This window comes from Heterocephalus glaber, unplaced genomic scaffold (assembly GCF_053883595.1).
Source record: "Heterocephalus glaber isolate CG9 unplaced genomic scaffold, H.glaber_assembly_v1.0 deba00000331, whole genome shotgun sequence".
In the NCBI taxonomy this organism is placed as follows: Eukaryota; Metazoa; Chordata; class Mammalia; order Rodentia; family Bathyergidae; genus Heterocephalus; species Heterocephalus glaber.
Genome location: NW_028258142.1, coordinates 60,126,261 through 60,140,845, shown reverse-complemented (window position 1 = coordinate 60,140,845; position 14,585 = coordinate 60,126,261). Strand labels below are relative to the sequence as shown.

The 14,585-nt window shown below is 40.3% G+C and overlaps 1 long non-coding RNA gene across 4 annotated transcripts in view; it reads left to right on the top strand.

Annotated features, from left to right (window-relative positions):
- LOC147830163 (uncharacterized) overlaps window positions 1-14,585 on the top strand; it is a 708,257-nt gene that overhangs the window by 260,188 nt on the left and 433,484 nt on the right. For 3 of the 4 annotated variants that reach the window (XR_015444498.1, XR_015444499.1, XR_015444501.1), the window contains exon 3: window positions 9,517-9,673. The exons of the other annotated variant lie outside the window; for it this stretch is intronic. This is a non-coding gene — a long non-coding RNA (uncharacterized LOC147830163). The remainder of the gene's footprint in view (window positions 1-9,516; window positions 9,674-14,585) is intronic. 4 annotated transcript variants of the gene reach the window in all.

The window sequence follows — 14,585 nt, the reverse complement described above, 5'->3', positions numbered from 1 at the left end:
ATATCTGAGCTCTAAATTCTGTTCCTCTGCCTGGGTCGATATTACATATCTTTTTTTTTTTTTTTTGGTACCAGGGATCAAACTCGGGTCCTTGAGCTTGCGTAGCAGGCGGCGAAACCACTGAGCTAAATCCCTGGCCCAATATTACATATCTTAATTGCTTTGAAATTATGATGTGTTGATATTCTGACAGATTCCTTCGGTCAAATAGAACTTGTTCTTTTTAAGTATGGATAATTCTTAGCCTTTTCCAGTTTTACATAGGTTTTAAATCAGAATGTCAAGTTGTAAGACAAAATCAATAGTGACTTTTGTTTGGAGTGGATTAACCTATATGTTACAATTTCAGGAAAAGAATATCTTTCAATATTGGGTCTTTGGATCTAGGTACATGGCATACCATTCCATTTTTCAGTCTTCTTAAATTTCTGTCAATATGATTTTATAATTATCTGCACGGAGCTATTGTACATTTTAGTTGATTTATTGTTGAATATTTAATATTTTTATGTTACTATAAATTTACACATTAAAAATAAATTGTATTTTTTGTATGTTGCAGGTACATAGAAATGCAATTGATTTTCTGTAGTTTAACCTGACATTAACAGCCACACTAAATTCACACTAAATTACTAATTCTAGTAATTTCTTTGGTGATTTTTTTGTGGTTTTGATGTACACAATCATTTCATTGTGAAGAGTGATGTTTGTACTTTTAAATTTTCCAATCATCATCCTGCCTTGTCCAGTTGAGATGTCCATAATTTAATAGACCTTATGGTACTAGTCACCCTTGCCTTGTTATTGATATCAGAAAGAAAGTTTTCAACTTTTCACTATTAAGTGTCATCTCCTCTGAAATTTAACTTTATAAGTGCTGTGGTGGGTCTTTTTCTTCCCCATTTGCTTCGGTGCCTTGAAGGCAGATTCCTGCGGACATCCACCAGGCTCCCTGCTGCCTGGACTCAGCTGCATTCAGCCAGTCTCCGGTGTGGTATGTTTTGGGGACCCCTCCTACCTGGTATCCCAGAGTAGACAGAGCGTATCCTGCCCACTTGATGTGGGTGAAGTCCACTGAAGACGATAATATAAAAATGGAACTTTGTGAAGTTTACATTCAAACTTCAAAAAAATCAGGGTGTTGATTTTTTTCTTTTGTCTTTTACTACATATTCTGAATATCTTAAGGGCAGGCAATAGTTCTCTTATCTATGCAGAAGCGAAAAAGGACTCTCCTAAAATATATGCACTTGCAAATTGTCTGACTTAATATAGTTTCTTGCTGGCAAATATATAAGAAGACTTAATTTTTTTCTTCATGATATGTTATCTTAAGTACTATAGTTTTTACATACTACTTTTAAAATCTTCCTTATTCTCATTAGGTTCCTAAGGGCAAATTTTGTCTTAGGTATTTTTCTTTGCATAAGTAGGTATTCAGTAAACACATTATATTCTTTTCCTTTATTTATTTTTAATTACAAGACTAAAATTGTTACAAATAATGGAAATATTCTCCTTATAATTCCATTACAATGAGGAATTAAGTATTTTAATAATCCTTCTATGTTCCCTTCACATATTTATAGGTAAAATTACAATAACAGCATAAACAATTATGGATTTTACTTTTGTACTAATCATTATAGAATAAGTATTCTGGATAATATTCAGTAGTAATACCAATTTTAGCCACTTCTCTAATGTTGAATATTGAGGTACTTTCTGTCACTTCTATGAATCATTTTGAAGTGAATGAAATTTTTAGGAAGATAAACTTTTTTTCGGATTACTTTGTGAAAATTAATTTCAGGAAATGTGACTTATACCTAATGTATTTTTGTATTTTTTAAAATACAATAATTAATAACTGTTTCTTCAAATAATATCTGGCAAAATGATTCTCTTATAATAGATACATAGCAATATTTTGTCACAAGAATGAATGAACTAAATTCCCTGTATTGGTCTCAATTACTAAAGCTTCACTAACAATTTTTAAGGTTTTCTGACTCTTATCAATCTACATTTTTCATGTGTAAAAAGTATTCAACTAAGATTTAAGTCTTCCTTACAAGTTAATGCAGAAACATCATAATAAGAGCTAAAATAGGAGCCACTGAACAGAAAACAAAAATGCAAACAATAATTCAAGAGATGGAAACAGCGAAGTTTCTTTGAATAGTGTTTCCCAAAGCAAGTTCTTGAGTCATTTTCTTTCCTTTTGATTCCTGAAAACTCAATCCTTGCTCTGTGGAGAAGAATCCTCCTGATCCTACGCATTGCTTGTGAGGGGCAATTGAGCCTTCCCAACAATCAGCTGTGACCCAGGAGCTTCTGAAAGACAGGGCAACAGTGCAGCGGATCAATTCATCGCCAGGACAGCTGAGTGGAGCTGGGTTCCCGTGGACCTCGCCTCTCCAGATAGAGAGCAGCAGTGTTTCCCCCCCACACACGTGTGGTGGCTCACGGGGCCTCTCAGTGAAGACACACGCACTGCCCTGGATGGCCGTCAGCTCCGGAGGCGTTGTGTTGGCTTTGGCACGTTTGGTGTTTCAGGGTTATGGCAGTAACATTAGCATGGTTTGGCTATTGTCACTTCTCCGTTATTACTTCCTGTGGAATGTTAGAGGATTCTATGGGCGCTACTATACATTTGCACTTGTATGCTGGACTTAAAATCAGTGTGGAGATTCTTTAAAAAACTGAAACTAGAAATTTCCTTAGTCCCAGCTCTTCCCCTTCTAGATATCTTCCCAAAGGAGTTGAAGTCATCATATTACAGTAACCCACACACACCCGTGTTTATAGCTGCACAACTCACAATAGCTGAATTTAGGAAGCAGCCTATATGTCCATCAACAATGAATGGATAAAGAAAATGTGGTATTTACACACGGTGGAGTATGGTGGACTCTTGACTTATGAACTCAATTGGTGCCGAGGGCTCATTGTAACTCAAGTTGGTTTGAAGTCAATACAGCTGAGATCTGCATGTTTACCTGGGTATGCGCTATAGATAACAAGAGGCAGATGAATCTTCTAGTAACCTAATTAACCCAAGTTGTTTGTATGTCAGGCTGGTCATAACTTGACTGGTCTTTCTCAAATGGGAAGGGGATCAAGACATACAAGGAGGGAGAGGGGAGAAGGGAATGAAAAGAGAACTGAGATGTGTTAGGTACATGAACCAACTCCACGCAAGAAATACAATCATTATGTACTGCAAACATGTCCTAATAAAGAAAAAGGAAATGATTCAAAAATAAAAAAAGAAAATAACCCTGATTATTTTCCTGAGTTCCTTCTGTAATAAGGAGCTGAAGCATCTGGCTGAGGCTTTGAGGAGTAGAAAGACCAATAACTGTGGACCTCGCATCATTACATCATCTATCTGCATAAAGAGACTTAATCAACACTATTCTAAAAAGGACCACAAAGCAGGCACCGCTCATCTGGAAACAGGCAATTTAGTCAAAGTCACTTCATTTGGTTAAACTGTGTCTGACCCAGCCGTCGAGGAAGCCGGGGTTGGACTCTGCCAAGAACGAAATGTTTCCCTAGGTGGTTTCCTGATGACTCCCATCACTAGGGATTGGAACAGGAAAGGAAGGGACAGAACCATGCTGCCCGCAAGCTGTGTGGCCGTCCTGGCTGGAAGGGGTTTGTGTCTGGCTTGCAGAGTCTGGGCTCAGTAAGTCTCTGCTGTTGTTGCTGGGATTCTTGCCGGCTGTGCTCTCGACTTGCCTCCTTCCTGCGGTTTGTGTGTTCCTTCCTTGGCTCCCCTTTAGTTTCTCTTCACTTTGAGCAAACAGCCACTAATAAGAGCAACTGATGGAAGCTGGGGAGGGGGAGTTCGGTCCACACCGAGGGTGGGGAAGAAAGGACGCCAACAGCTTGCTTGGCAAGGAGGTGACCTGGACTCAGGGTGAGGACAGGCTCAAGGTCAGAAAATTCAAATGGGAGAAAAGGTGACTTGGGGAAAACCGGGGGTGGGTGGGTGCGTGCGTGTTTTACAGAGCCTTCCCTCTCTCTTCAGGGAGTAGGCGTGATTGCGTCTGAGGAGAGAGCCTGGGGAAGGAAACGGTTAGTGCCAGAGACTGTTACAGCCCTTCTCTGTTACTCCAGTCTGGTCTCTCTTACTTGACTTTTAAAAGAAACTGTAACCTTTGTGCACCTGTTATGTGAAAGAGAAGAAAAAGTCACACTTAGTTCTGTGCTGAGTGCAAATCCACTGAAACCAGTTACTGACTTGCATTATTAGCAGCGATACTGCTAAGAAAGACTGGTGGGCGGATTCATTCATACTAATGTTATATCCCCTGTCCAGAGCCCAGCAGCCCTTGGCAATCCCCAGGGAACTGCTCTGGCGCTCACTGCTCAGCCCCACTACCCCTTCCTCTGTGTTCAGTAATTACTATTCCACTCTCTTCCACTTCGAGACCAACTTCTTTGGCTTGCACACACGAGAGGGAGCATTCAATATTTGCCTGTGTCTGATTCACTTCACTTAACATGATGTCTCACTGTTCTGTTTGACCACAAAGAACAGGATTTTGCTGTTTTTAGTGGCTTTTTAATAATATTCCATTGTGTGTATGTGTATACCACATTTTCTTTATCCATTCACCTGTCAGTAAACACCTAAGTTAATTCCAAAACTTGGCTGCTGTGAATAGTGCTGCAGTCAATATGGGCATTTGGGTAACTGTTTGTTACGCTGGCTTCATTTCCTTTGATATATATCCAGAAGTGGGATGGCGGAGTCACAAAGTAGGTCTATTTTTGGTTTTTGAGGTCTTTCCATATTGCTCTCCGTAAGACTCGCAGTCAAGTAAACTTTCTCGAATGTCCTTCTGATAGTCACCAGAAAATGGAAATGGTGCTCACTTCAGTCATGATGGTGAATGGTTTCCATCCTCCTGGACGCAGTCTCAGCTTTACCTACAGGAGTTTTACTTTTTCAATCGGGGCTGTATACCTGAGAACCATTGCACACTGCACTATCGGCCTGCGGGACAGGTGATATATGGCGGGCCAAGTCTGTCACGTGGCTAAGACAAATCACAGTCTTAAACTCCCTGGGAATGGCTAAACAGAAGGCTGCCAAAGACACCTCTCAAGGAGGATGAAAGATAATTGCATTGGCGAGCTTTTCATCACTGGGACAAAGCATCTGATATCCACAACTTAAAGACTTATTTAGGCCCACAGTCCTGGAGGTCTCAGTCTAGGGTGGGCTGGCTCTAAGAAACGGCACGATGGGATGGGGAGGAGAACTCCTCAACTCATGATAACTGAGACATGAGGGGCGGAGAGAGGGAGAAATGAAGGGGCTGGGAACAGCATGCAGCTTTCCTGGTTATACCCCACGGACTATATTCGCCAACAGGCCCATCTCTAACAGCACATTCAGCCATGGACTTCTACACGGATTAACCCACTGATGAGGTTAGTGCCTCTTAGGGCTGTGTCTTGATGTCCTCCCAAAGCCTCATGCAGTCTCAGCGGGTAGTTTTTCTGAAGTTGATTCATGGTGCAATGCTAGGCTGAAGGGCACTAGGATGGAGTGTGTGAGTGCTCCTGCCCGAAGTAATCTGCAGAAGATAAAAGGGTCAGAAAGACACTCTTGAGGGCCCCTCCCTGCTCTCTTGTTGCTTTTGTTGCCTTCCACCTCCATGAACTGTTGCCCCTCTGCCACCCCACCTTAGAGCCAGCCGAGTATGGACTGAAACTTCTACCAACTGTGAGCTAAATAAATCTTTCCTCCTTTAACTTTGGGTGTTTGCTAGTTTGTCTCAGCGATGAGAAAAAAATAACTAACACTGTGCCTCATGATCTATTCACCTTCCAAACCCCATCTTAGAACACATGAGCCTTTGGGGAACGTGTTTTTGATTCAAGTTATAGCAGTGATGTGTTAGAGATTTTCTTATTTCTCTCTGGATGGGTCCTGTAGTGGCTGAGGATTTGTATTATGTGGATCTTTCTTATTGACGTTGATCTGGTGGTTTTTATTGGAGAATTTTCCAAGTTATGATGGATGTCTTAGTTTTTAAATACATCTCTTATTACTTGCATTTTCCTGTCCCAGAGACCATAAATAGGTGTTTGGTTTTGTCCTTTTAGTAACAAATGACTCAAGTAGTCTGCAAAGCTGATGCTGAGACCAACTGCAGCCACAGTGCTGGTGGTGGAAGGGACACGGCTCTGCAGTCCGGGTGTGCCACAGGGTTAATTCCTCGTCTTCTGTTGGCCATGATTTTTAAATTTGAAAATGGAAATAATGATGCCCTCTTTACCTCCCTAGATTTTTCTAAAGGTCAAATGAAATGGTATTTATTAGTGCAATTGCTAAATTTCCAGGGTTAAAGGAAGGTTAGAAATTATTACATCAAACCATAAGAATGAGGCGAATTAAGAGAAAGCTTTGCCAATTCTTAGATTAGAAATGTAATTTTTGGATCTGTTTTCATTGCTTTAATCTTGTCTGATTTTTTCCCATTGTATTCCACATGTCAGCAACTGAAGGACCCAATTGTGGGGTCTAGGAGGCCAGCTTAGGCATCTGTGAGCTGTGATTTGATACAGACCCTGGGACATTACCTGTACCACAAAGATTTATTTTGGTGGTACCTCTAATCCAGTACTGTCTGTGCTGTCACCACCTGGGCACTTAGTACCAGACAGATAAATGGCTATAAAAAGTGTGTTTCTGGAAATTACACAGATGATTTCATGTGCAGTTGCCTCTTGTAAGCCACTTGAATTCTCAAGAAACAATTACAGATTTCTAAAATGGGATTTGACCCATTCCGTAGCACTGCCTATTCCATTCTGTAGGGTCAACTTATGATTGTCTCTCATAATGAGAATAAAGTCAAAGGACCTATTGATGTTTTTCACAGACTTTGCCATGTGGGAGCAGACATTAGTTGACCATGTATTATGTGCCAGGAATCTTGCTTAGCACTGGGAGAGAGAGATGTCTAAGATGCAATCTCTTCATTCAAGGAGTTCAGTCTAGTTGTTCCCTAGGGCCACCATAATTTAAAAATATAGGCTGGGGATTTAGCTCAGTGGTTCTGCCACCTGTCTCACAAGTACAAGGTCCCGAGTTTGATCCCCCGTACCAAAAAAACAAAACAAAACATATATATATATATATATATATATATATATATGAGACCAAGCATATATGAGGAATAATTGGTGAAGTGGGCAGTATACTGACAAACAGGAGACCTATTACGAAAAAGCCTTTTGTAGTGTTCCATTTGGAGGGACCCTAGAAAGAATCTCTTGCCCATTACTGTGTCTTTGCTTGATGTTTCTAAATCTTTTTACAATATTAAAAATAATTTCATTTGATATTACATATATTTCTAATTAAATTATGTTAATTTCCTCTACATTCAGACCATGGAATGGGGCTTTATAAATCTCTGTGAAATCATATGCTCACTTCCCTTTAACTTTTTGTATCCTGAGCTCCCAGTTCCCTATTTAGAAACTCTAAATGTTTTTAATTATTTTTTCTGAGCTGCTTAAGAGTAGTATTTGCTTTAAGCAATGAGCATCTCTTTCTAAACATCCACAGTCACAGTACAGTGGTGGTGAACCTATGGCATGCTTGTCTCTGAGGGATGTCAGTATCACTGAAAGCTCTAAAAGGTTTTCCATCTCTGGTACAGGACATGGCTTCAGCGTTCCTTGAAAGGGTGGTTAGGGCTGTGTGTATGTGTCCAGGCCTATAGTCTTGGGTGGACCATGGACTGTGTTCCTGTTCTTTCCCTACACATTCCTCGGTACAGTTCTTTCTGAGGGGATTTACGGCAGCTCTGTAAGCCATGGTACTCCTGACACAGGCTTTTATGTCTTTGAAAGTCTGAGCTCTGAAAGCAAGAATGTTCTTGTGATGATCGAGCCACAGTTCATGAATGCTCTTCTATACTTAGCCAAGAAAATTCAAAACGTTTTTTTTTTTTAAGTAGCCAAGCTCCTCAAATGTCAGGAAACATGACTGCTTTTCTTTATGCTTTGCACTTCACAATGTATTTTTTAAAAAAAAACAGCTTAAGATGTGAGTTCTTATACACTTGATGTATTATTCAGAACAAATTTGTTTGAAGGTGCCTCAAGAGCTTGCTTTGGGGGCCACTTTTTCATGTTTTCTTTGTTTTAGTTCATTCAACATCTGGGTCTGAGAGTCTAGAATTCATGATGCTGAGCTTATTCTGTCAGGGAAAACCCTGTTTTGAGGCATCATTTGAAAAAATGGGAAGCTTGCTCTCCTTTTCTAGCAGCTTTCACTTAAAGCCTTTAGCTAATGCAGCCAAGCAACTCCGCAGTGCCTATGCTTGCTGGCTACTCCCTACACCCTCAGATCATCTCACCTCTACCATAAACCAGGGAGGCAAGGAACAGGGGCCCTCGATGTTCTCCACTCCTTGAACTGTGGCAGTCCTCTTCTGGAGGGCTCGAAGCATTTCACGGAACTCCATAGAAATTCCTGCCTAATCTGGAAGAAGTATGCTCAGGGATGACCTGGAATGTGAAATCCTCTTCTTTCTCCTGCAAATTGGACTCACGACTAGTATGAAATGAAATGAAGTGGTGCCATCATTTACAAAAGTTCCTGAAAAAGTTGAACTAGAGAGTGGGGAAATGGAGACCCTGTGAGTCAGGGATATCAGCACTGATGTGTGGTGAAGTTGTCCTCAAGCAGCCTTCAGAATGTGTATTGGTATGGCCCAGTGTGGAGGCGATGCTTTTGACCTTGGCTGTTCCATTGCAAAATGATGCATCCATAGCAGTGAAGAGACCAAGGAAAAGAAGGCTTTTGTATTGGCCTCTTGCCACACAACCTTGGAGTGACAGTGGCAAACTGAAGCAGTCACCATGACGTCAGAAACTGTGCTTCAAGAGATGACTGAATGGGAACAGTCACCGGGATGGTTGCATTAGGTGAAGCCCCCACACGCGACTTCCGTCATGATGAAGCAAAGCAGGTGGAAGCTGGTTCCTTTCCCTTCAACAATGTGCCTGCCACCTACTCGATCTCTGCCTCCTTCCAAGAGCATGCATTCAAGATGAGAAGTGTAGATCGACCCTTTGCACCTCATTAAGCTCATCTCATCCTCTTTTCTTCCAAGCAGAAGTTTATAAAAACTGTGAAATTATGTCACAGTCCACTGAATAAGTAAATGTGGTTTTTAAAAACTTCATAACAGTATTGTATGAGAAGTTTTAGAGCCCAGTTTTGACTTTATTCGTAAGGCTTCACTGGTGAAAATTGAAAGTAGCAGAGGTTAACTCTTAGGGGTCGGGGAACAGAGAGAGAGGGAGAAGAGGAGAGGGGGAAAGAGGAATGGAGGGTCCAGATGTTCCTGAGAGTCATGGAAACAACATGATTTGGCTTGCTAAGGTGTTCTTTTGTAGTAGAATTTTACTGGAGGATATAGTACGAAGAATGCTAACCTTGGCTTTATCTTATTTTGTTAACTTGGATAGGTCACTTGGGTGTTCTGGCTGGGACTTCGTTTCATCATATATAAAGAACAGGCTTGGGTTAGATGAACACTCTGCCTCCTGTCAGCTCCAAACTCCACTATGCTGTGACTCTGCCACTGAAGTGGAAGGAAAAGAGCTTCATGGAGCAAACGTGCTTGTGAGTCAGACCAACTTGGGTTTGAACCCTTATTCTTCCCCATTTGCTGTGTGAACTGGGAACACTTTGCTTTCCTAGTGACCCATTTTCTGTTCTTTTACTGGAATTCAAGTGCCCCTTCAGAATGTTGGGGAGGTCTAGAAGGGATGCGCCAGGAGCTAGTGTGGCCTCTGGCACGGCGTAGGCGCTGTGCATTGCCCGTTGTCATGACTGGCATTGTGGTGAAGCTTACACTCGTTAAGTTTGACAATCAGGATCCAGTGGAGCTGAGCTTGGAGCCTGTGGCTGAGTAAGGAGGTGGTGTTGTCCAGGGCCAGTGACCTTCATAACTTTGCTTAGTGGTGCGTTCAGTGCCTGCAGAACATTCAGCTAGGAGACTCTTTGTGTTTTATTTATAATAATAATAATATGGTTGTTGTTATTGTTTCTGTTAATTCCTTAAGAAAGTGCTTCAAGCAAAGCCTCTCTCTGCCCTGTTGTCCTCCAGCTGCCACAAAGATATGCTCAAGAATCAGTCCCAAGAGCCGCATGAGTTCCATTTATTTACCTGTGTCAGTAGCTCCATTTCTCGTAACACCTAAGCCTCAAAGTTTGAATACCTTATGGTTGTTCTGTGATTTTACTGTACATGAGTAAAAACCAGTCCTTGTGAAGTAACTGCCAGACCTAGTGCTGCGATACAGTGTATGTGTACTTTACTTCTGGCCTCACAAAAGCCACATTTACTCTCCAGGTGCAGAAACCAAGGCCGGAAGTGACTGAGTAGCTCTTCTAGTATCACCACAAATAAAAGTTGGAAGAAACCCATGACTATTTCTAAAATTTGAGTTATTCCCAATAAGATTTATTATATCATAAAACATCAACTATCCCAAAGATTTTTGTTTTTATTCTTAAATTATAAATTGAGCTAACAGTAATTTTTTCCAGTATTTAGAGATATTTTCAACTCAGTTATCACTAAATTATCTAAAGTTACCCTGAATAGGTCATCTCCAAAATAGCTTTGACATTGCTAACTAAAATATTTTGCTAAATCAACTCATTTTAGAGATGAAAAAGCAATATTTTAAGTATCAGACAGTAAACCAGAGGCTGAATAAGGATATAATTTTGGACTCTGAGTTTCCCATCTGCTTCTTAATCCCCAAGCTACCTGAGTCCTAAATTTATTTGGGATCTGAACCTATATTTGGTCTTGTGATAAAAATAACAAAAGAAAAAAAAGCCATTTTAATGGTGTAAGGAATTAGGACTTTAAATTTTTTTTAGCCTAAAAATACTTTTAGCCAACTTTATGGCTTCTTTGCTGAAAACGTATTTTTCAGTGTTAAATTCATTACTATACAACATGTATTTTTAATGTTAATCAAATTCTTTATGGTTCCTCACAAATCTTAAAGAGCTTGACTCGAACAGGGAAAACATAATGTGGCTGAAGTTTATGGATATCATTTGAGCTGAATGTTCACTTAAAAAGGCTATAATCATGATTATGATTAAATGTACTTAGGAAGGAAGATAGGACTTTTTCTATGTCAATTAATAGAAGAGAATGATCAGTGCCAACCCTCATAAGCAGCACCAACAATAACCATTCACAGCATCATAAGATCCCAGTGATTTGTAAAGTATGAGCCACTGTTCACTGAAATATGTCTACACTCTACTACATTACATGTTTTACAAATAAGGTTCTGGTTTGCCATATACTGTATGTCCATGGGCAAGGTCTGCTGGTTTATAAATCAGAGATGTAAAGCGCATATAGCAGGCGTGCATCAATTAACTTTTCATCACAGAAATGCAGTAATGCAGTGTAACAAATGACCCCCAAATCTCACTGGCTTAAAATAACAACAATGTATTTCTTGCTTGTTGCTCTGCAGTGTGGTTGTGCCTCAGGATGTGGGTTTAGTTTAGAGTGTCACTGTAGTGTTTTGTTCTGAGATCAGTCGCCACCTGAGGCTTGTTCTCTGTGTGGAGGAGAGGATAAATTCTGAGGGGCAAATGCAACATGCAATACTTATCAGTAAGAATTAACAGATGTTCACTTCTGCCCATGATTATTGGTGGAAGCAAACCAACATCACTGGGGTGTTGAAGTATTTGCTATGGTTCAATCACAGTGAACCCCAATAAAATATGGAGGGATGAACATCTGAGCAAATCATATGGTTTAGCAAATGCAGTGACTAATTGTTTTCTGAAGACGGAAGGCGGGGCCATAAAGTTTATAGGTGCTCTCTGAACTGTGCTTGCAGCAGTGCTGTTTCTAGCTTCAATATCACTTGGCTGCCGTTGGCCTGGTTTCCTGGCAATTCCAAGGGAAAGGGAGATGGGATAGGAGAAAGAGGAAAGGAGATGTGTGATGAGGAAATTCTAACTGATGAGGAGACTTGCATTTAGGGCAGCAAGGGTTGCTTTATTGAGGTGCAACTCAGAGCTAGGGAGCTCCTGAAATCCAGGACTTCCCTGAGCCTGGTGCTACTCTTTTTATTAGTGCACATTTTTCTGGAGTAGCTCTCAAATTCATGTCACTGAGCTAGACACTTTGGAGAAGAAAGGAGGTCACGGGCATAATTAAGAGAGGACTGTGTGAATCTAGGTGGGAAAATACGTTTTGTAGAGGGACTGTGACAAAGAAATGGGTGGAGTGATGAAGACTGATATTTAGGTGCTGAAGTTACTAAGGAAAAGCAAAGTTAGAGAATATCTTTCATGAGAATGGGAAAAGTATCGTGCAGGATTCAATCATTTAAGAAATATTTATGAGCATCTGAAATATTCCCCGAAAGAGGCTATGTTATATGTCAAGGATATGGAAGAGGAGAAGACACATAGAGTCTTGATGCTAAAGCAACTGATGTAGAAATCATACACGTGAATAGAAGCTACTGAGATACATCTTAGGTGCAGAAATAATGGTGAACTTCTAGAGTTCAAGGCAAGTTACATAACTCAGGCCGAGGAGGTTGTTACAGGCTTTGAGGACTGGAGTCTACAGTATTCTGAATTGGTGAGAGAGGAAGGAGAGATAAAGCCTACTGAAAACAAAAGTTGTATTGTTTGGTGATGTTTCAGTGGAGGCTGAGGTGACAAAGAACTCAAACAAGAATTTGTCCAATGTATCAGTAAATCCAAGGGACAGTAGAATGATCTAATAGGGTATTCAGAAGAAGGAGAGGGTGAGGCTTGGTGAAATAGTGTAAATGTGCGTGTTGGTTGTCCTGATGCTAAATCCATTAGGCCATAGCAACAGGAGCATAGGAGTAAAGGCCTTGTGTATGCTAATGAGACTCCACCTGTAGTCTTATCTTTAGTTCTGGGTATATTAAAGATTTCTGAAAAGCAGAACCAGTGAGAGGAACTTATATATTTATGGAGATTTATGATGAAGAATTGGCTCATACAATTTGGAGGCCAAAAAAGTCCCATGAACTGCAGAGATATAATTCCATCTAAGTCTGGAGACCTGACAGCCAAGGGAGCTGATGTGCAAACCTCCATTCAACCACCAGAGAAGTGAGGTGAGGTGTTCCTACTCCATTAGGCAGGCAGGAAGCAAAAGGCATAAATTCCTCCACCCTCCACCTCTTGTTATATTCAGGCCACAAAGGACTGAATGGTACCACACTGGGGGAGGCAATGTACTGACTCTATAGACTCATGTGCTAGAGATCGGGATGCTTAATCTGGGAATCCCTCAGCCAGTCAAGCTGATATATATAATTAGCAACCATAGAGAAATTTTCCTTTAATATGATGAACGAGTTGAAGTTTTCAGGTGTCAAAATACTTTTCACTAGCGCTGTCCAGGGAGAGGATTTTTCTTACACCTTGAAGAATGAATGTTTTAATTGGGCAGAAATGGAACACAATTTTTCTTATTTCCAAATTTTGTTTATGCTGAACTATACTAAAAAAAAAATTGCAAGTATTTGTTCTTTCTTGCTGCTTTACCATCCTACAGCATAGGTTGAATGTTATCTCCATGGTAGAATATTCCTTACTCTGAGATCCATGGTGGAATATTCCCTTACTCTGAGATCCATGGTGGAATATTTCCTTACTCTGAGATCCATGGTGGAATATTCCTTACTCTGAGATCCATGGTGGAATATTTCCTTACTCTGAGATCCATGGTGGAATATTTCTTTTTTTTTTTGTATTAAATTCTTTTATTGGTACATTGTAGGTATACAACACAATTACATTTCTCATTGGGAATTGTACCTTTACATAATGCATCTTGGTTCTTATTTTTTCCCCATTCCTAGCCCTCCCTTCATGCCCTCCACCCTTCCCTATTTACAAAGACTTTATTTCCGTTTTTTCCATTTCTCATCATTTTTCCTTTCCCTTCTTTCCTTTCCCCTGCCCCTCCCACTACCCCTACCCCTTTGGACCTTTTCTTCCTATTTTACATTATCGATTATTCATTCTAATCATTGGTACGTTTTAGGTATACAATATAATGACATTCATCATTGGAAATTTGCACCTTTACATAGTCTCTCTTGGTTCTTATATTTCACCCTTGCCCAGCCCTCCCTTCGACCCCTCCAGTCCTCCCTATTTACAAAGATTTTGTTCCTATTTTTCCATTTTCTCATATTAATCCCATTCCCTTCTATCCTTTCCCCCAGCCCTCCCACTTCCTTCCCCTTTGCCAGTTTTCTTCCTATTTCACATTACCTATTATACATTTAGTCCTTATTTACACTTTCAGTTTTTCACACCAGAGAAACTATTCGGTATTTACACATGTGTGTCCTATTTATTTCACTTAAGAGTATCGCCTCAATGTGCATCCACTTAGCTATAAATGTCTCTAATTTCTCATTTTTTATGGCTGAGTAGTACTCCATTTTATAAAAAAACCACATTTTCTTTATCCAGTCTCCAGTTG